General features: G+C 39.6%; 1 protein-coding gene across 3 annotated transcripts in view; it reads left to right on the top strand.

Annotated features, from left to right (window-relative positions):
* LOC125459071 (zeta-sarcoglycan) overlaps window positions 1-23,242 on the top strand; it is a 986,421-nt gene that overhangs the window by 826,767 nt on the left and 136,412 nt on the right. The gene's annotated exons all lie outside the window — the stretch shown is intronic.

Genomic DNA, 23,242 nt, shown 5'->3' with positions numbered 1-23,242 from the left:
TGTTTTCAGACCCAGAGCCTTTGCAATATCCAGTGCATCCAGCCATTTCTTGATATCACTGAATTGAAGCATTTTAGCTGAAAATTGGCACGCATGACACGATGGACCTCTAGGAGAGCCCAGGATGGATCATCCACTCTGGGCTGAAGACTATTGCAAATGATCAGCCTTATCTTTTTATACTGGTGTTGGGCACCCCAATCATTGATGATATGGATATTTGTCGTCCCTGCCCTTGCAGGGAGTTCTTTAGTTGCGCAGTGCAACTGGTGACTGTTGGTGACCCAGTATTAATTCTTGAAGCTCTCTACTCATTCCAGGCTGCCATTTTAAAAATGCTGTGCTAATCTTTATTTTCTCCTTCCAGTCTGCTCACTAAGCCTCTTTTCAAAGTAGTATGTAACTTTTAAATATGAAGCCCTTTTTAAAATTTATTCATTTGTATTATGTTTGTATTGCTGGTAGGCCAAGGTTTATTTTCCAACATCAATTATTCTTGATAACATGGCATTGAGATGTCAGCTTAAAAATGTGTGTACGCACATCAGGAATGCCCAAAATGTGGTTGCTGTGGAAATTTCAGGAAGTTGGCCAGGAAGTGTTGAAGGAACAGAGAAATAGCTCAAAGTTAGGACAGTGAGGAAGATGTGTAGGTGGTGGCATTTGCATGCATCTATCACTCCCATCCTTCTAGTTGGTAGGGATCATAGGTTTAGAAAGTACTGTCAAAGGAGTTTTGGTGAGTTACTACACTGCATCTTGTCAATGGTAAGCTTTCCACCTGAGCAAGCACAGTAGCATCCCATCTCAAAGACATGACCTTGAATACAGAAACATAAGACAGGAGCAGATATAGGCCATTGTGCCCCTCAAGCCTGCTTTGCTATTCTACACCATGGCTGTTTATCTACTCAATGCTATTTTCCTACACTATCTTTGCAAAGTTTGTCATTGATTTCTAGAAACTAATCTATTTTGAAAATATCAATTGTAAAGACTTTTTGTATTTTTGATTGTGGACTGAAATAGGAAAAGCTCTAGTTGAAAAGGCATTGATTATGAAGGATTATTGAACATACAATCAAGGAACATTTGTGGAACACTTGACTCTGAACCTGTTCCAACTTTCAATAAGATCACATTTGATTGGACTTTAACCTCATTTTTAACTCCTGTAAATCTCTTATGTACTTGTAATCTTGAATGTCAAATGCTGCCTTACAAATATTTAAAGTTCTGTATTTTCTATCTGAGGGAGGGAATTCCAAAGACTCTCAACGCTCTGTCCCAACCCCAACCTGTTTTAAATGGGCAACTTATTTTTGTGTTATGACCCCTAGTTCTCTTTTCTTTCCAAAAAGAGAAATTTTTGGAATATGGGCATCACTGGTTGGGCAGCATTTGTTACTGATTCCTAATTGCCTTTGAAAAAAGGTGATGAGCTGCCTTCTTGAACTGCTACAGTCCATCTTCTGTAAGTTGACCAACAATGTCATTGGGGTGGAATTTCAGGATTTAGACCCAACGGCAGTGAAGGAGTAAGACGCCAAAAGCTTGTGTTTTCAAATAAAACTATTGGACTATATCCTGCCGTCATGTGATTTCTAACCTTGTGCACGCTGGTCCAACACCAGCATCTCCACATGATTATATTTCAGGGCAGAAAAAGAGATTCAATGGTGATAACACCATTGAACATCAAGGGGCACTGGTTAGCTTGTCTCCTAAATCATCCTTCAACATCTACTTGGCCAACAGCCCTCAGGGTCTTATCTTTGATTTGTTACCTCTATTTGTTGCAGGCTTCCAGTGCAACCATTGGATCAGTGCAGAATGCACAGTTGTTTGCACTTGATATAATGATGATTTGGATTAGAATATAGGAAGCATGGTTAGTACATTTACAGGTGACACTGAAATTGTCAGTGGATAGTGAAGATGATTATTTAAATCTACAAAAACATCTGGATCAATTTGGCCAATATATTAAAGGAGTAGCACCAAGGGAGTTTAATTTGGATAAAGAGAGAAGTTTTCTATTTTGGTAAGATGAACAAAGGCAGGATTTGTATAGTGAGTGGTAGGGTGTAGAACAGAGGGACCCAAGAGTTCGTGTAGCTTGTTCAGTGCAAGTTGCACCACAGGTGGTATAAGACAACACTTGGAATGCTTGCCCTCATTGCTCAGGCTATTGAGTAAAAGGAGTTAGGTTTCAATGTTGTGGTTGTACAGGATGTTGGCCAGGCCACTTTTGGAATACCATGTACAGTTTCAGTCTGCCTGCTGTAGGAAGGATGTTGTTAAATTGAAAAGAAAGGAAGCAGAAAAGATTCAAGGATGTTAGTGGGATAGGAAGGTGGAGTTAGGAGAGACTAGATAAGCTAGGAACTAGTGGAGGAAGTGGTAGATGCAGGTACAGTTACAACATGAGGCATTTGGATTGGTGCATGAATAGGAAAGGTTTAGGAGGGATTGGGATTACATTGAGGCAGATAGGACTAACTTATTTTGGGAAACTTGGTCAAGAATGACTTGGTTGGAATGGTTTGTATCTGCACTGTATGACTTACAGTATGACTCAATTCTTCTGAACTGTGGAGGATCAGGTATAGCTCATGGTAGCTGTGATGAGGGAGGGAGAGAGCCATTGTGCTTTCAGAGCAGAACATTGCTCCTATGTCAGCTGAAGTCACCTGATGAAGGATCAACACTCCAAATCTTGATTTCAAATAAACCTGTTTAATGAGAACCTTTTATTAAAAGCAAGCTACATGACATTTATAAACAGTACAGCAAAGCTGTTGGTTTCAGGAGTGTGGAAAGACTGGTTACATAACCTTAAAAATCAGCAACAAATGCTGATTGGAGTGTGAAGAGTGACCCATAATTGATGTCAAAGGCCAACAACACTGAAGCTACTGGATAGTGAATAGATAATTGCAGGGTGAAGGAACAAAGCATTAAAGACACTTGTAGCCCCAAAATGTTGAACATATGCCCAATCCCATCATATCTTGAGGTACAGAGATAGGATCCCAAGGGCACAGCACAAGAAAACAAAATCAAAGCAAAGCAATAATATTATGGAGCTGGAGGAACGCAGCAGTCCAGGCAGGAGGAGCAAGAAAGTTGACGTTTCAGGTCAAGAGCCTTCTTTGGAAATAAGCAACATTTAGTTTCCAGACCAGAGGCTGTGGTTAGCACCACTGCCAGTCAGCACCAGGGCTCTGGGTTCAATTCTACCCTCTGGCAACTGTGGAGTTGACACATTCTTGGTGTGGGGGTTTCTGGCATTTGTAGGCTAGGCCATGCTAAATTAGTGTTCAAAGATATGTTGAAGCGTTGGGGGGGGGGGGGGGGTGGGGGGGGGTGGGGGGGGGGGGGATGAATCTGGGTGCGATACTCTTTAGGGGCAATGTGGACTTGTTGGGCCAAAGAGCCTGTTTCCACACTAAACAGATTCTTATGCTTATTAAAAGCCACCACTTAGCTCCAGGCAAGTGTCTTAGGTTGTGGCATGTATGAGACAGAGCATTGCTGAGGGGCCTGTAAATGCAGGAAGGAGGAGCAACATCAGCTTCATTCAATTTGAAAGACTTGATGGGAGGCAAGGAAACAGGAAAACCACCCAAATCAGCACCTTAAACTGAAGTGTTAGAAATCAGGTCATAGCTTAATGTTTCTACTGTTCCTTTTATGCCTCTTGCCTTTAGGCTTGCTGGAGTCCTTCTGCAAAATAGTGCTTGTTACATTCCTCTCCCTATTTAACACTTTGCTATGAATTTATTCAGACAATTTCACAAAACTTATTGACAGTGCAGACTCAAGCTGCTATTAATCTGCAGCTTAGACCAAAATGCCACATGCAAAAGAGGTGATGTGTATAAAAGCAAATGCTCATTTTTCACAAAATTATCAGCAGTACTTCTGATTAAATAGGCATTGCTAATACTACAATGTTTTGCTAACCAACTCAGTTGATTTGAGTGCAAGTTACTGTTGACAGTGACTTCTTTGAAGACTGAAAGGCCAACTGCAGATTTTTATAACTTGTTCCTGTACTTCTGGCCCAGTCAACATGCTAGTACTATGATGGATATTGGTTGAGTGGGGTAGGGATAAAGTGACATTCACATCATGGGACAGGCCATGTCACCTAAATTGTTGTTAACCATGAACATAATGGCCTTGAATATACCTTATATGGAATATAGTCATTGCTCATAGTAAACTCGATGAGTTTGAAAGTCTAAACAATTCTGGAAATTATAGTGGCATTCCTGGTTTGTTAGCATTACATCAATACCAAAGTCAGCAATATACTATGTATATACATGCCAATGTGACTAAACATTTACAATATTGAGGCATCCATTGCCATATGCCTTGAGGGACAAAAATCAACCCTTGAAGCACTTGAAAAACAAATTAACTTCAAATGATTGCAAAGTGCTATAGATGTCATTTAAGAGCCTGAAGCAGAAAGTTGCTGTCTCCAACTGGAAACAGCCTATCCTAATCCCCTTACTGGCATAACATTCACAAAAAAGAGGAAGAAAACAAACTGCCATTCCTAGATGTCACAGTAGAGCGAACAGTCAATGGGGAACTTCAAAGCAGCATCTACAGGAAAACAACATGTACGGACCAAACATTGAACTACAGGAGCAACCATCCCAACACCCACAAACGAAGCTGCATTAGAACATTCCAATGAGCCAGCGCACACTGCAGCATGGAGGAACTATGAAGAGCGGAAGAAAATCACCTATACAGCATATTCAAAAAGAACAGGTACCCTATGAACACAGTCTGCCGATTTCTCAGTAACAAACCCCATCAAACAAAACGGGCTCAGAAACCATAACCACTCTCCCCTACAAAGACATTTCCAAAATGACTGCCAGACTACTCAGACCTCTTGGCATCAGGGTAGCCCACAAACCCACCAACACACTAAAACAGCAGCTAATGAACTAAAGACCCTATACAGACAACAAATAAAACGAATGTCATCTACAAAATACCTTGCAAGAACTGTGACAAACACTATATTGGACAAACAGTCAGAAAGCTAGCCACCAGGATACATGAACATCAACTAGCCACAAAACGACATGACCCACTATCACTCGTATCCTTACATACAGATGGAGGAAGGACACCACTTTGATTGGGACAATACATCCATCCTAGGACAAGCCAAACACAGACATGCACAAGAATTCCTAGAAGCATGGCATTCCAACTGGAACTCCATCAACAAACATTTTCTCAGAGGATGGTAGATTGATTTGGAGCCAAAGAACAGGAAGCGACATCACCAACCCAAGGAAACCTAAACAGATAAATAGAAAGTGGGACCTGACACCAGCGCTTCAGAGGCTCACTGATGTTACCTAGAATGGTGATGAAATGTCTGCAAACTAACCTTCCAGCTCAGCGAGCAAACTCACATCCAGCACTTACATTTTTTGCTCAAGTTCTGAATTATAAACAAGATGGACTGTTAGCTCAGTCCAGTAAATTGATCGGATATGACATGGCCCATTTAAATTCAAATTGATCTCTTTTCAAACTCTGTCCTCCCAGGTGCTCCAAGCTATTTGTCATAAGTATTTGTAAAAAGTTAAGATTTATGCTTTGCCTGTATTATGATGAGTGGTGACATTTGTTTCTCTATGCAAGTGGAATGTTAACAATTACCTTAGCTGACATAGGTGAAGAACTGTCATATCCTAAGCGGATTTTGCCACCTTTAGGTGTACATTTTAGACAAGGCTTATTTACTTCCTAGACTACTATTTGAGGAGCTTACCCCTGTTTTTGTTATCTTGACTATTTCAAGACACTTCTGACTGGCTTCCCTTTCTATCCCATCCTGTTATAAAATTAAGATAACCCAAAAATGTTGCACTCTGCATTTTAAATTCACAGCAAGTTTTTTTTTAAAAAGCCATTCATCCTAGGTTGCTAGGATCTATTGGCTTCCAGTGAAAATACCTTCATAAAAGTTTCATTCCTTGATGAAACTCCACTGACCTCACTCCTAACCAGCTCTTTAACCTTCTCAAAAACCTCACTTAGTTTTGATTTCTTGAGATGGAGATTCCCATACTTTAAGTGGTTTCACCGTCAGCCAGATTTTCACAGGACTTAAACTTCCCTCCTTTAAAACAACCCCTCAATCTTAAACCAAGACTTTGATCATCTGACCAAAATGTTAGATGATTTTGAAGCACTTTAAAGATGCCAATGTGGCAAAATAGCCCATAGTAGTGTTAAGATACCCTATGTTTGAAGCTACTGTACTGAATGTTTAAGGCAAAACTAGATAAATTTGAAAAGTAAAGGAATTAAGGGTTATATAGAGTGGGTGGGTAAGTGGAGCTGAGTCTCAAATAGATAGATCAGCCATGATCTTAAAATGGCAGGGCAGGCTCAAGGGGCCAGATGGTCTACTACTGCTCCTAGTCCTTATGTTCTCACTTTCAAATATTGAAGAACCCCAATCCTTTTCAAAAAACTGAGTGTAAAGTTACATTAGGAAAAGTGATAGATTAATAATCTGGTGTTAAATTTGGAAGGATATGTTAGGTATCAATAGTTGTCTTCTGGCCAATATATTACCATGTTCCTACTGGAGCTGAAAAAGCAGTTTTTTTCCCCCCCACAGGAACAATTTTTAAGCCTATTACCTGAGTAATACCTCTGAAGTGCTGGAGATTAGTCCTGGCTACCCATACACTAGAGATGGCAAAGCATCTCAGAATTACCCTTGTTGTTCTGAGGTGGATTGTAAGTGACATTTTACAAACATTTGGTGCATTTCCAACCCTTGACTGCTTGACATAATTGCAATATCCTGCAGTTTGCTATGACAGTATTGAAAAAAATCACTTGTTGGAATGTGCTGTTAAATATATAGTTGGTGATAATCCCCTCTGGGAAAACTGTAGATAGTGTAATGTTGTATTACAAATTTGGGCATCATTCATTGGAATAAATTGAGCTAAAAACATTCTGCAGGTTGAGCTGAGATACTTCAAACGCAGAGAAAGTATCTTTTGGTCAGAGTTTAGAAAAATGCAAGATCAGAAAAGTTAAGCTCTCCAACTTGAAGTTTCACTTATGCTTTGGCATTAAATATAACCATATAAGTGATTGCTATTGTTTGTTAACTTCTATTGCCACTGTCATTGTTGGTTTGGAAGCAAAAACAAGTCAACTTCAAATGATTGCAAAGTGCTATAGATGTCATTTAAGAGCCTTAAGCAGAAAATTTCTGTCCCCAGCTGGAAACATCCTATCCTAATCTTGCACAAGCACTTGGAAGTGCATAATGCAGTTGAAAAGCTTTGCCATCTCATGTATGGGTAGCCAGCATTAACCTCCAGCACTTCAGAGGTATCACTCAGTTAATAGGCTAAAAATTGTGCCCTGTTGAATAAACTGGCTTTTCAGCTCTAATAGGAACATGATAATGTATTGGCCAGAAGACAACTATTGATACCAAACATCTTTCCAAACTTAACACTGGATTATTAGTCCACCACTTTTCCTAATGCAACTTTGATTATGTAAATTTTTTTTGATAAGGGATTGGGATTCTTCAACATTTGATGTAAAGTCCATTCAGCTTTCCATTTGATCCTTGAAAGGTAGGAAAGACACTAATTAGAATAAGCTTACAAGAGAAATTGTGGTAATCTGCTGCAATGCTTCAACAAGTGCAAAATATTAAACTTAGTTCACAAGCATGGAATTGGGCCCAAACAGGTAATGCCAGGGTCAGTGAGTGTTGTTCCACAAGTACAGGTTGAGACACCAATTGCAATATTTCAGAGTCTGCCTGCAGATCATATTTTCTTCATAGAAATTCTCTACATTGTAGAGTAGAGATAAAAAAGTGATAGGATTGCACACTGATGGAGTAAGACTTGTGCACATTTCTGCAAAACCTCATCCAAGACCCATTTACAGTGTTAACAGCCAATCATTTCCAACGTGGAGTTTTGCAAAACTCCTACTGCCAAAAAAGGAAACACCACAAACTGAAAGGGGACTGTAAATATCCAGATACATAGGTACTTTTGCAGGAAAAATTTCCCTGACTGGTCTGAGCCTCATTCTCAAGAAAAAAAAAAGTGTTGTTCACTCAATTGCTGTATGACGTCTCCTATCAGACTGGAAGATTGTGAAAGCACCTTTGCCACATTAATGGTGGTTCAAGAAAACAACTGGTTTGAAATGACAGAATCACAAAGATACAATACTGAAGGTAGCCATTGTCTTGTGCCTGGTTGAAGAAACTCAGCATTTTAAGGGCCTCAACCCAAAACATCAGCTTTCCTGCTCCTCTGATGCTGCTTAGCCTGTGTTCATCCAGCTTCACACCATGTTATCTCAGATTCTCCAGCATCAGCAGTTCCTACTATCTCAACAGTAGTGCAGTTTGCATTTAAAATGTAACATTTTAAAAACAAACATTGAGTGAGCTGTCCATTTGCTTCCTTTCTCTTTGTTTCTTATTCCTCTTGAAAATTCTCATCTTTATATTCAGTTTATTTATACATTGCTCATGTTTATTTGTCCCATTCCAAGATGGGTACTTGTGAGCAAAGTCGTGCAAGGCTATGGGCCAAGTGCTGGAAAATGAGATTAATCGGTTGTGCTTTTGCAAAAAAAACCACCATGTCACCCTTTATTTATACATCAGTGAGTCCTTGACACTGATTTAGCTCACTTAGAACTAGCTGTGAATGGAACCTCTGACACTCCTGTTTATAACTGTCAGCCAGTACTCCCTAACTGAACCGGGTTAACAGCCACAACTCATTGTAACAAGGCCAACCTCATACAATCACTACATCTGAGCCCAAGGACATGGGCCAGTTTTTTTTGTAGCACATCCTGGGTGTGTTTCAGCACTGAGTCAGATTTTTCCAACTCCGATTCTGATATCAGTAATGTACAACAGTAGCTCACTTGTGCCCAGTGCATCTTAGCTGCTCTTTTGGCAGCAACATCCACATGTCCATCTCAGATTCCAAGGTATTTCTGACACTTGGCAGAAAGGGAGAAACTAAGGGTTCAAAAAGTTGGACAAGCTTGAGTGGACATGGTTTCCTCCTATACTCTGCAGCTTTCATTTGGCCCAACGCTCATTCAGGACTGTTGCACCTACAGGAACTATGTCACCTAAACCCAACTTGCATTGACCATGCCTCTTACCCATGTAGTCATGCCATTGTCCCCTGAAGTCAACAGTTCCTCTTGCTTAGAATCTTGTGTCCAGCATTGGCGTTCTTGCTGCCATTTTGCCTTCCCACCCAAGTCCATCAGATTTAACCTGGTATGGCCTCTTCTCCCATTAGCAACTCTACTAGAGCCATTCTTGCAGTTACGAGGAGTGGTCCTATAATCAAATAAGAACCAAGACAGTTTGTTATCTAGTGAAACTGCTTTTAAGCCTGCCTTCAGAGTATGGACTGCTTTGTTTTTCCATCAGACCATTGGATGATGAACGGTGAGCTAGCCTTATAGAACAAGTACCATTTGACTTTAGGAAACTATTTCCCTGCTGGTAAATAATGGCCCTTTATCTGGTGACCAACACTGAGGAGTTGGCATATTGCAAAAGATGCATGCAGTTTAAGGTCATCATCCTTGTGTTTGACAAGTGAACTCTCTGCACTTCTAGTCATTTCAAATGGGTATCCACAATGACTCGGCTTGAGCCCATGAAAGGGCCTATATGGTCAATGTGAAACCAAATCCAGAACTTACCAGGCCATTCCCACAAATGTCAGGGACTGCTGGCAGTAACTTTTCTCCTTGCTGGCACCCTGTGCCCTGCCCTACCAATGCAGCTATGTCAGCTGCCAATCCAGACCACCAGACAAACTTCTCACCAACATCTTTGTTTTGAAAAGCCCTGGAAGTGTTCAGCCAATACCTAGCAGTGATCTTTGCATGGGCCAATCATACTTGCTCCCTGTATGATGCTGCCCCCTCCTTTAATCTTGTCTCCCTGGTCACCTTTTGTGACCATTCTGGTTGTAATGGCCCTTTGATTTCTCCTATCACCACCAGATGCTTCAGTTCTGCCAGGACATCTTTTCTACATGGAAAGTCTGATATTATCAGTAGTTACTCAAAGCATGTGTAGAAAACTTAAGACCATTAAACTCTAATGTTGGTACCATTGGTGCAGTACCTGCCAGCAAGAAGCTGCAGAATGCATCAGGATTTGTTACTGGCTGTCTGGATGGGGTATTTCAAATTTTATCATTTATATTGGAGCCCACCACTAAACTTAGCCTGAATCTATGGCGAGCCCTGACTTTTCTAACTAAGAGACCAAGCAGGGTTTATGGCCTGTTATCACAAGAACACATCCATAAAGGTATTGGTGGAAATTCCAGGCTCCAAGCATGACTGCTAAGCCTTCCTTCCCTATCTGGGTGCATTTACACTCTACATTAGACAAAGTTCTGGATGCACGTGATATTGGGCAGTCTTCTCCATTGGGCCACCTATGAGCAAATATTACCCCAATGCTATAAGCAGAGGCATTACATGTCAATACTAGATTGAGCTTGGGATCATAGTGGAACAACACCTTAGAGGATGGTAACTTATTTCACTTCCCTGAATGTATGATTTGATCATTTGACAATTTCCAAATCTGATCCTTTTTGAAGAGTTGATGCAAAGGTATCAAGATCATGCCCAGGTTATATGAATTTTCCATAATACTTTGTTAGACAAAGGAAAGACCTAAATTCCAGCACAGATGTGGGAGCCAGGACATCTTTAATCATGTTCACTATCTTTCAAAAGTTGTAACTCAGTCTTGACAGTAGGCCAAGTAGGTTATTTTAGGTTCCTTGGAACACTTTTTCCTTCTAAAGGTATACACCAACCTAGGAGAAATGTCTATGCACTATGTCCAACTTCTTCAAGTGCTCCTTATTAATCTTAGTGTTATTAGCAACTCATTCAAATAACTAGTGACCTGGATTAGACCTCAAAGTGTTTTCCATCTGCTGAAAAAAAATAGCTGGGACTGACAATACCCAAATGACAGTAGTATGTTGGTAAAATCATTGTGGGCATTAAATGGAGCATATTTCTGGGAATCTTCATCCAACCACTATTGTAATTATGCATGTCCAGAGTAACTGAAGACAGAATAAGGCCCCTAAGGATCATCAAGTGCATCTACATGTGGAACGGCAGGAGACTGGGAATGGTGGGGCGGTACTAAGTGAATTTTTTGCAGTGTTTACTGTGGAGAAGGATATCAAAGCTGATAAATATGGGGAAATAGCAACTTTGGAAAATGCCACATTACAGGTGTATTGGACATCTTAAAATGCAGAAATGTGCAGGGCCTGATCAGGAGTAACTTAAGTGAAGTGGTGATTGCTGCACACCTTGCTGAGATTTCTATCATCAATAGCCACAGATGAGGTGCTGGAAGACTGGGGGTTGGTTAATATTGTGTGACTATTTAAGAAAAGGTACAACAAAAAGTCAGGGAACTATAGACCAGTGAGCCTGACTTCAGCAGTGGGCAAGTTGGAGGGGATCCTGAGGGCTAGGATTTACATGTGTTTGTGAGGGCAAGGGCCGAGTAGAAGTAGTCTACATGGCTGTGTGGGGAAAATCACGTCTTACTAGTGTGGAGTTGTGACATTACAAAGAGATTGATGGAAGCAGATGAGTGGAAGTGATTAAATGTACTTTAGTAAGACCTTTGATAAGACATGGTAGATTGGTTAGCAAATTTAAATCACCCAGAAATCAGGGATATCTAGCCATTTGGATATAGAATTGGCACAAAAGTAGAGACAGAGGGTGATGGTGGAGGGCTGCTACTCAGGCTGGAGGCCAATGAGTAGTGGTGTGCTACAATCAATGCTGGGTCCGCTGCTTTACATCTTTCCTACAAGAAAATGGAATGTGAACATAGGAGGTATGGTTAATAAGTTTGCCAATAACAACAAAATTAGTGTCATTGTGGACAGCAATGAAAGTTACCTCAGTACAACAGAGCCTTGATCAGATCGGCTCAAGTTGCAGATCAAGTTTAATTTAAATTAATGAAGTGCTGCAGTTTGAAGAGGCAAATCAGAGCAGGACTTATACTTAATGGTAAATCGTGGGGAGTGCTGCTAAGCAGGATAGTGAAGGCAGCCAAAAACAAACTGCAGTTATAGCAGCATTTGTGAAAAGTCTGCTAATGTTTCAGGTCTGTGACACTTCCACAGAAGTGAGGCTCCTTCAGATACTGCCAGACCTGCTGAGCTTTTCTAGCAGCTTGTTTTTGTTCCCATTTACTGCATTAGCAGTTGAGTTTCTGTTTTGTGAACAGCACATTTATTGCTAAGTACAAGAATAGGAGTTGGGAGGTCAAGCTGCAGCCACACAGATCAGTTCAGCCACTTGGAATTCTGGTCTCCTGTTACAAGAGGGATGTTGTGAAACTTGAAAGAGTTCAGAAAAGATTTAAGGCTGTTGTCAGGGTTAGAGTGCTTGATCTATAGAGAGGCTGATGGGCTATTTTCCCCTGAGTGTTGGAGGCAGAGAGGTGACCTTATACAAGTTTATAAAATTAAGGCCACAGATAGATGAATAGCCAAGTATTTTCTCCAGGGAAGGCATCTAAAACCAGAGGGCATAGGTTTAGTGAGAGAGGGGATTTAAGAAGACCTAAGGGGCAACTTTTCATACAGAAGATAAAAAAAATGAATGAACTGTCAAAGATAGTGGAGGAAGCTGGTGCACTTACAACATTTAAGGGCATCTGGATGGATAGGAAGGATTGAGGGATGAGCTAAATGTTGACAACCAGAACTAGGTTAATTTAAGATCTGAGTGGCATGGACAAGTTGGATTGAAGGGTCTGTTTCTATGCTGTGCATCTCCATGATGATTCAGTGACCAGTACTGCCCATTGCATAAGCTGGACTGATTTGCTGATTGCTTTCCAACCCTTTGACTTCTACTACTATCATCTACAATAGAAGCAGCAGTGCTTAGGCCCTGACAACTGTTTCTTGGTCAACATACAAGGTGGGCTTAGCTCCACTGGTAGTTCTTATTCCTGCCAAGAGAGGATCCAGGCATTTAATTAGAATTTCTTCAGGCAATTTTCTAATCAAAAACATCAATCCAACCTAGGCAAATTTGTCACCCAATTTCACCCCAGTCAAGCTTAGCCCCTGTAACAAAAGGCTTGGGGCTTATCAGCTGTTTCTCATAAGAGACTGGAACTAAAATTGTACTCTTAATCTGTAAGGCTTCCTAAAAAAGGCCCCCATGTAACCAAGGTCTTAAGGGTCAGAATCCAGAGCAATTTTTTTTAAAAGGCTAGTACTAGATCACTAAACAGCCTCCCTAATGTCAACTCATTTAAATAAAATGACCATTTAACTAGATATTTATTGATTACATCTGATTCAGATGTTGCTAAGCAATTTAATGGTTCCAATCTAGAGACTCTAGGGTGTCCACTCCCAAAAAACCAGCCTATGAGCGCATTTACTCCATTTAAGTAATGGAGGCTACATATCAGCAACAACTAGTGCTTACTGCCTAGATCCTGAAGATCTTAACCATTTGGCCTAGATTTGGTTTTGTTTTGAGTTTTGCTTTGTCTTTACCTAGAATCCCTCTTCAGGAATGTCCCAAATGAGCACATGCAATTACCTTCACTCAAGTGAAAAACTGGTCAGAATAGTCACTTCCATCAGGAAGTCTTGTAAACCATATGCCACATTTTCCAATGACAAAGTCAGTTATATTTGGGCTTCAGCTAGCAGGCAACTTGTATATTATTAATCCCACATGGCAGACAATCTTTCAGCATCTCATTAAGGGAGAATGAAAGTCACATGCCTTCACTAGTCACCTTACTCTACTCAAATTCTGAAATTCACAAACCTGGGGAGTTTAAGAATTATGGAGGCTTAGAGTTAATGTTCCCAAACTAGATCAGGCAACTCATGAAGGTCTTGGTATATATTGCTTTAGGGAAAGCAAGAAGCCCACAAGCTAGTAGGAGAATTAGTCAAGGGCAAATGAAAAAAGTCATTTCTCCTGAATAGAAACACATTCTCCAGAATAGACCTAGATTTTTGCAGCAGGATCAAACAAATAAAACCAGAGGAAGAACTGAAGATACTGAGAGTCAGGAACAGGAGTTGCTAGAAAAGCTCAGGTCTAATAGCATCTGGGAAAAATGTTAGTGTTTCAGGTCCAGCAACCCTGCCTCAGAAGTGGCAGTTTTGAGAAAGGGTTACCAGACCTCATTAATTGATTGTTTTTAGAAACAAATCAAGCTTCCAAAATAACAGCATGATGTCAGAAATGCTTACCCCCAACTCAAAATGACCACTGAGTACAATTTTTCAGAACCACACTTTTCTCACATTGCCACTGAAATGGCCCCATAGAGGCCAGCATCCCAACACCAACTCACCCTTTATTGGCACATTCATGACTCTAATCCAGTTTCATCACAGCTCGCTAGCAGAGTGAAAAGTACCCTTGACACTCCTGTTTATATCTGTCATTCAGATCTTCCTGATTGGACCAGGTTAACAGCCCCAACTATATTCTATGAGGTCCACCTGGCTGACCTTTTTAACAGCCACTACACAGTGCAGACTTGAGGGGCTGAGAGACCTTTTCCTTTGCTGTATCCCGCTATGTCTATGACTGTTTCATTTGTGATCAGAGATAATGGGAACTGCAGATGCTGGAGAATCCAAGATAGCAAAGTGTGCAGCTGGATGAACACAGCAGGCCAAGCAGCATCTTAGGAGCACAAAAGCTGACGTTTCGGGCCTAGACCCTTCATCAGAGAGGAGGCTCTCTGATGAAGGGTCTAGGCCCGAAACATCAGCTTTTGTGCTCCTAAGATGCTGCTTGGCCTGCTGTGTTCATCCAGCTACACACTTTGTTATTTGTTTCATTTGTTATTTTTATCTCCATTCCTTTTTTTTTGGGTTTTTTTTGTGTTTCTTTTGTAATGTTTCAGTTTTCACTGTCTCTGACTTTTAGTTGTTTTCAACAAGATTAGTCGAACAGCCTGTATCTCCTACATTTTATTTGTCAAGATCACTTCCAAGTACTTTTAAATTTGGGGCAAAAACAGTAAGTGCTGGAGAAACTCAGAAGATCTAGTGACATCTGCAGAGACAGAAACAGATCAAGCATTTAGAGTCCATTATGACTCTCCTCCAGAATTCCAACGTGTTTTTCTCTTTTTTTTTGTTTTAATTGGAGCTGTTGTCTTTTCCCTATTGATCATGTTTGCTATAAAAGATCACAGTACAATTTTAATATCGCCAATACTTTTAAGTTAATGAAGATGTCTTGGTAGTTTGGAATTATATTCAGTTTTTGTTCTTATAAGCTTCTTATGTGAAATGGCGCCATCAATCCAACTGTGACTCCCTTTCAAATCTTGCAGAGATTTACTGATAAATACAATCTTATTTAAAGGATTTTACACATATTATCTTTATGAGCTAATTGGGACAAATTGTCACCACACAGTTTGAAACTAACATTTTAAGTTAGGAAGCAGCGTAAAGGGTAATGAATGTTTTCTGGTGGCGAAGATTTGCTGTGGACTTCCCCAGAGTCAGTATTGGGACTTTTGTTTTACCTGATTGATGTTAATGACATCAACCTTTCAGTACAGGGCACAATTTCAAAATTTGTAATGAAAACAGAAGCATTACAAAATGTGAGAAGGAATGAACTTCAGACTGCTTTTGACAAGTTTGTCAAGTGGATGGATGGATAGATGGATGATGAAGTCAAATTCAGACATGTGTGAGAGATACATTTTGCTGAGACAGCAAGAAGGGACATTTTTTCATTCATTGAAGGCATGTACGTATCTCTGGCAAAGCTAGCGTCAATTGTTCATTTCTCATTGCCCTTGATTTGGGGATATGTGTGTTGCCTTCTTTATAACCCATTTGTCATAGCTACACCCACAGTGCTGTTGTACTGTACTGTACATATGACTTGAAATGTCCACATACCAATTCTTGTTATAAATGAAACATAATCCTTCCACTTTTGTACTCCATACCCCTCACAGTAAATGATATCATTTTATTAGCTTCCCTAATTGCTAGCTACACCTGTATACCAACTTTTATGTGGTTAATGTACCAAGGTCACCGAAAACCCTTTGCACATCAAATCTCTCTTCATTCAACTAATATGCATCTTTTCTTATCCTTCCTGCCAAAATGGACAAATTTACATTTTCCCAAATTATTCTTTACTGGCCAAACATTTGCTTACCCACTCATCTGCCTACATCTTTGTAGCTTCCTTATATCTTCTCCACAACCTACTTTCCTATGTTTCTTTTTGTCAGCAGCAAAATTAGCAACCATGCTTTCAGTCCCTTCATCCAAGTCATTTATTTAGGCTGCAACAGACCAATCATTCCATCTTACCAACCAGAACATGACCTCTCTATGTGCCTCACTGTTTTCAGTTCGTGAGCCAATCTCCTACTAATTGCCAATATGTTATTCCCAACATCATCAGATTATGTTTTTCTTAGTAACTTTTGACATGGCGCCTTGTCAAAAGTTTTTTTTAAATTCTACCTCTGTATACCTACTGGATCTTATTTATTCACAACACTTAATACTTCTTCAAAGAATGCCAATAAATTAGTTAAACATGACTTACTTTGCATCAGTTCATGTTGACTCTTCATGATTATCTTGAATCAATCCAAGTGCCCTGTTATAACTTCTTCATTAATAGCTCCTCAGCTTTTCCCCTATTACAGATGTTAAGCCAACTGGCCTGTTGTTTCCTGCATTCTGTCTTTGTGAATAAAGAAGGTACATTCACAATTTTCCAATTTACTGGAATCTTCTCTAAATCCTAGGAGTTTTAGAGAATTAAAACCAACACATCAATGATCTCACTATCAGTTTAAGGATAAAATCCCTATGAACCTGGGGACTTGTCAAACGTCAGCCCCGACTAATTGTTCAGTACCACTTCGCTGCCGTTTTTTTTTGGTTCCTCCCTTCTGTTTCCTGATTTACAGACATTTCTTGGATATTAATGGTATCCCCTATGATGAAGACTGACCATCTGTGGTTACTACAAAAGTTAAAAGTTAGTATCAAACTTAAAAATAAAACATATATTTGTGCAAAGAGTGGTGGTAAATCAGAAGATTGAATAGATTTTTTTTAAAAAGCAAACAATGACAAGCAGAAAAAAAATGGGAATAATTAGATTACAGTATTTATATTTCCAAAACCCTGCTCTATTCATCTGTCATGTCCTTATTTTCCATTATTAATTTCCAAGACTCATTTTATATAGGAACAACTTTATATAGGAACAATGGTCGGCACAACATTGTGGGCTGAAGGGCCTGTTCTGTGCTGTACTGTTCTATGTTCTATGTTCTATGTTCTAACTTAGTGAACAGTTTTCCTTTTAAAATATAAGACCGTTGCACATAAGAAATAGAAACGAGGCTAGGCCTAAGGATCTACTCATCCTCACCGGCATAAAATTCACCAGGAAAGAACAACAACAGATGTCTCTTCCTGGGCATAATGGTCGAACGCATGGCCAACAATAAGCTCCAGGCCAGCGTACATTGGAAGGCCATCATACGGATCAGGTACTTAGGTACTCAACTATAATAGCAATCATCCCAATTTCCACAAGCAGAACTACATCAAAGCACTGTTCAAGCAAGCCACAACACACTGCAGCACTCCGGAGCTACGCAAAGCCAAGGAAAAATATCTATACGGTGTCTTTAGAAACAACAGTTACCGAAAAAGTCTAGTTTTTCAATACCCACACCTTTGACCACAACATGAAGGCATAACACATCCAGAGACACTAATCACCCTTTCATACATTATCTAAAATGACCACCAGATTACTCCCCCTCATAGGAATCATGATAATCCACAAACCGACAGCTACGCTACGACAGCTACTGATGAGAATAAAGGATCCAACAACCACAACTAACAGAACCAACGTTATTTACAAGATACCATGCAAAGACTGCCAAAAACATTTCATAAGACAAACTGGAAGGAAACTAGGATTCATGAACACTAACTAGCTACCAAGAGACATACCAACTATCACTCATTTCAATACACATGGACAAAGATAGACACCAATTCAACAGGCACAACATAGCCATCCCAGGGCAAGACAAGTGTAGACACACACGAGAATTCCTGGAGGCCTGATGCTCAAACTGGAACTCCATTAACAAACATGTAGAACTATACCAATCTCTAAGAAATAAATCTGGAAGTGATGCTACCCAACCCAACAAGCCAAGAGACAAATAGCAAGCAGGATAGAACACCAATGCTTCACTGGACATGCACTGATGATGTTAGCTAGCATGGTGGCAACATGTTTGTGGACAAATATACCAGCTCGGCAAGCAAGTCAACAACCGCATCAATAACCCAAGCTATAAATCTTGTCAAAAACCTTGACCTAGAAAGTATTCCATCACACTCCTGAATTGGGCCTTGCAGATAGACAACTGATGTTTAGGGAGACAGGAGGTGAGTTATTGTTGCAGAATTCCTTGGCTCTGACCTGGTCTTGAAACAATAATATTTCAATGGCTAGCCCAATTTCATTTCTGGTCAATGGTAACTCGTAAAATGATTGATCATGTCTTAACATATAATTGTCTGTTTAGTACCGAAGGAATCCGTAAGATAAAAGCTCTCCATGTGGAAATACAAGGAAGTATTTTGACAGCAAGCAGAAAGCATTTCACTGTGATTGCTTATTGTTTTTCAGAGTTCAACTACTCTGTAACTGCTTTTTGAAATAATTAATTGTCAAAGAAGCACTTTGGTATATCTTTGAGGAATGTCACGAGGCATTAAATAAATGCAAAATAAAAACAGAAAAAAATGCAGATGCTGTAAATCAGAAACAAAATCAGAAGTTGCGGGAAAAGCTCAGCAGGCCTGGCAGCATCTGTGAAGAGAAATCTGTTAACTTTTCAGTTCTGATGACCCTTGCTCAGAACTTTTCTTTTCACAGATTCTGCCAGACCTGTGGAGTTTTTCCAGTAACTCCTGTTTATGTTAAATAAATGCAAGATCTTCACTTTGAAATCAATGGTGGAGCAGACATTGATTCCAATGCTGTGCCTTTTTATTCTCTCTGCCTCAGTATTTGTCGATTAAAATACATGAAACAGCATGTTATAATTATTTATAGAAACCAATATTTATTTTGCTAGATGTTTCACAATCTAATGGACAGTTGACATTCTAATTATCACTGTGGCACAGTTCTAAACTCTTTAAATTAGACAGCCTTTTAATATAATAGCAGTAAAGATGATTAGCATAATCAAGCTTCAAAGCAAATTCTGCAAATTAGTAGAATGTAGGTTTACAGCTGAATTTCACTGCAGAGTTAGTTTTAGATGCTGCAGGTCTCAATAGAGAAGTATAAAATAAAGAGAAGTTACACCCTAAACAGAAGATAAAATGGAATCAGGAGAGTGGAGAAATGGTAAATGTGATAAGTAACTAAATAAAGCCCCATTATTCATAGAATTGCCGCAAATATTAAACATGTTTTAAAATATGCAATATTCCACAAGTTAACTGCCTTTTAAACCCATGTTGTTAGAAAATATTAACTTGTTTTGTGTACTCAGCAAGAATTGCTATTTATTACAGATAAGTAGACTCAAGCTACAGGTAACCAATTATGAGCTGTCGTCATAAAACTGGGAGATCTCTGTTCACATGATCTGCTGAAATGGTTCTTGTCCTGATCAGGATGCAGCTTCTTGACCCTCATTTTCTGAATGTTCACACTGGTTTGCAGGAGACACAGGGTGATTGTTTCACATTTATAAAAGGTCTCTGATTTGTCCATCAAAAGTCATAAATAATAGCAACTACTGAAGGAAAAATAAGTTGGTTTTCTTCAGGCGTTTTATATTGCTGCAGACAAAAGCCACAGTTCCTGATCTGTGGGAGATGTAAATACTTCTCTGAACTTGTTCACAGTCCCCAGTTGTTCAACTATCCTGCGAACTAATCACATAGTTGTTGTCAGGCCAAAGTTATCACTGGCAGCCAACGGACCAATCAGCTACCTGTTGCCAACTGAATCTCCATTTGTACAAACCCTTAGCTGCAGAGTGCTTGGATCTTCTCTGAATACCGCTTGAACCAACAGCTGTGTAAACAGCACTACAATGACTGTCCAGATACTTATTTTTAAAAATTGCAGTAATCCTTTAGCAATCCTGGACTCTTAAAACAATTTTATACCTATTTCAGTCCACAATCAAAAGTACAGAATTTTTTTAAAGCTCTTTTTGTACAAAGATACAGGCATTGAATAAGCACAGATCATAGGAAGAATGGCTTATGTTTACCATATAAAAATTTTAATCAATCAAAGTAAATCATCCACTTCAGACTGTGAAAACAGGCCCTTTCTCTTTTAAAAGTGGATAGATTGGCATGGGTGACAAGCAGAGGGGGTGGTTGGTTAATGTCGTATGAGGGTTGTGTGCTAGAAGGTTAAACAGACTTGAACATAACTGGAAAGCAGTCCATGACTGACCTAATCCTTTTGCGGCTTGGAGGAGTCAAAAACATATATGGATTCCTCATGGTGAGCCAGGAAAGTTTTCTGACTTGAGCTTTGCATCGAGACAGTATAGAAAGTGAAAATATCAATGTTGCCTGAGCTGCTGTATCCAACATTTTCCGTTATTTGAATGCTCAAACCCGTGCTGTATTTTATTTTCGTAATAACCTATATTTAGTTACTACAGAAATTAACTGACATCCTGTGAGTTATCATAAATTGTTTTATTTCAATTTTTGATGAATATAATCTCTTTCAATGTTTTTACATTTCACTCTAGAGTGAGATTTAAATAAAGTTTGCATGGGTGAATGGCAGTTTTGAAAAGATTAGTTTTGAATGTGTTATCCTTGCCATCTGGACAGCCTTGTTATATAAGTGTTCAAGTCTCACATGTGAGTGCCTAACCATTCGAGCAAAAGCTTGACTGTGCCATTCTTGCTGTTATCCTCCACTTAAAGAATTAATCTCTTTATAAGAGGAGAGAGGGCACAATTTGACAGAGAGATGAATCCTGAAATAGTAGCTTAGCTGCTTGGTGCAACTGACTTTTGATGGCTCTCATTTGCCCAAATATCGATTTACCCCACTGTTTAAGGTTACATGACTGTCAATCTTCAGCTGTTATTTCTCATCCTAATTCTTGACTCATTGTATGTTCCTGTCACAACCCCACACATAATTTGAAATCTTACATACACAACTGCATGTGGATGCAGCTCATTCATAGACTTTGAGCCCCTAACGCTTTGCAGAGATCCGCCTGGATCTTGCCAGAGCTTTAATGGGAGACTAAGCAAAACCCACCAAAAGCAACACAAGTGGCTGCAAATGGCTGTTTGTAATTTCTTTGGGATTCTACCAGTCTTACATTAAATAACGGCAGAAAATTCCAACAAGGAATTTATGGACCCACATGCAAATATTCAAAATGGTGTTGGCCAGCCTCATCATCTGGATTTCCATGGAGTTGTGGAGGCTCCAATGATTTTTAAAAATGCTGGACAGCATCCAGATGTCAATGTTCGGCTGCGGTTTCTGAAGCATTTTGCGCTTGCTGCTAGGGGAATGGAGAAGTGTTTGGAAGTTCATAATTTGATTGGCAGCTGAAATAGATTTTTAGCAAGTTAATTGCTTTTGATGTGGGGTTATAAATGCAACTATATTTTATAAGAGAACACGGTTTTAAGTCGACATGTGCATTTCATGAATTGAACTGTATACATTGGATTCTTTCAAATGCGTTTAGATCTTTGTTTAATTTCAGCAAAGCTCCTAAAGTCTACCTATAATGGAATATGTGCGAATTGGCATCAAGATGCAATGTCAGAGGGTGTTAGATGGGTAACTCTGTGTAACACAGGATTGCTATGATAGAATTTGTTTAATAAGGATTTCAAGAATTCCAAAGCCAATGCAATGGTTGTTGGGATGTAAACAAGCTCTGAGTGATATAGCAGTATTGGAGCAGAATTGTCTATTTTTGCTTCTATTTTGCAAATTCTAAATGAAATGAAGTGTGAACAGCACCTTATGGTCCATCAGACTGCAATTTTATAAGTAGGTATTTTGTTGTTTGTATAACTTTAAACGCAGTTTGGAAATCAAAATAACAATATTTCCCATTGTTATTATAATATTCACATATATCAAAATATATCAAACTTTGTGAAAGACAGTAATCAAGGTTATTTTTATATTTAACCATCAAGTGGGCTTTTCTCCTCTGTTCTCAATAAATATAAATAAATGGAACAATCATTATCTACCTCTATAGTTCTAATGAAAGTGAAAGTACTCACTTCCAGTGAGCTCGAACTCTGACCCCACTCCAACTTCAAGTACTAGGCAATTGCAATAACTTACAGCAAGGTGCCAATGGTATTATTTGTAAAATTTGTGCACTCACCAGGCAGAGTTCGGAGGAGGTGCACATTGTAGAGCTTACTCAGAGACTGAATGTGTAAATTAGGCTTGAATAGTTCGGAACAAATTAAAACAGTATTTTAATAAGCATGTTTTAGCAGAGGCTTGTGTTATTGAGTTAGAAAGTGAAGGGCTCCTTTCTTTGATCCTAGCCTAGACCATGTCAACATGCCTGGAGCAGATCAAAGATTATACATTCAGCAAGAATAATGCACTTCCTTTCTCTCTTATCATTGATCATAGGACCCCTACAGTGTGGAAGCAGTCCCTTTGGCCCAACAAGTCCATATCGAACCTCAGAGCATCCCACCCAGACCCATTCCCCTGTAACCCATCTAATCTACACATTCCTGAACATTACAGGCAATTTAGCATGGCCAATTTACCTAACCAGCACAACTTTGGACAGTTGGAAGAAACCAGGGCACCTGGAGGAAACCCATGCAGACTTGGGGAGAATGTGCAAACTCCATACAGTTGCCTGAGGGAATTGAACCCAGGTTGTTGGTTCTGTGAGGCAGCAGTGTTAACCACTGAGCCACTGTGCCGACCTGCTGTCTCTCTCTAAAATGCTTGTCCACAAGGCAGAAGTCAGGAGAGCAATAGAATAACCTCCACTTGACTG

Source organism: Stegostoma tigrinum, chromosome 1 (genome assembly GCF_030684315.1).
Source record: "Stegostoma tigrinum isolate sSteTig4 chromosome 1, sSteTig4.hap1, whole genome shotgun sequence".
Classification (NCBI taxonomy): domain Eukaryota; kingdom Metazoa; phylum Chordata; class Chondrichthyes; order Orectolobiformes; family Stegostomatidae; genus Stegostoma; species Stegostoma tigrinum.
The sequence above is the reverse complement of the archived record's forward strand: the minus strand, read 5'-3'. Positions and strand labels throughout refer to the sequence as shown.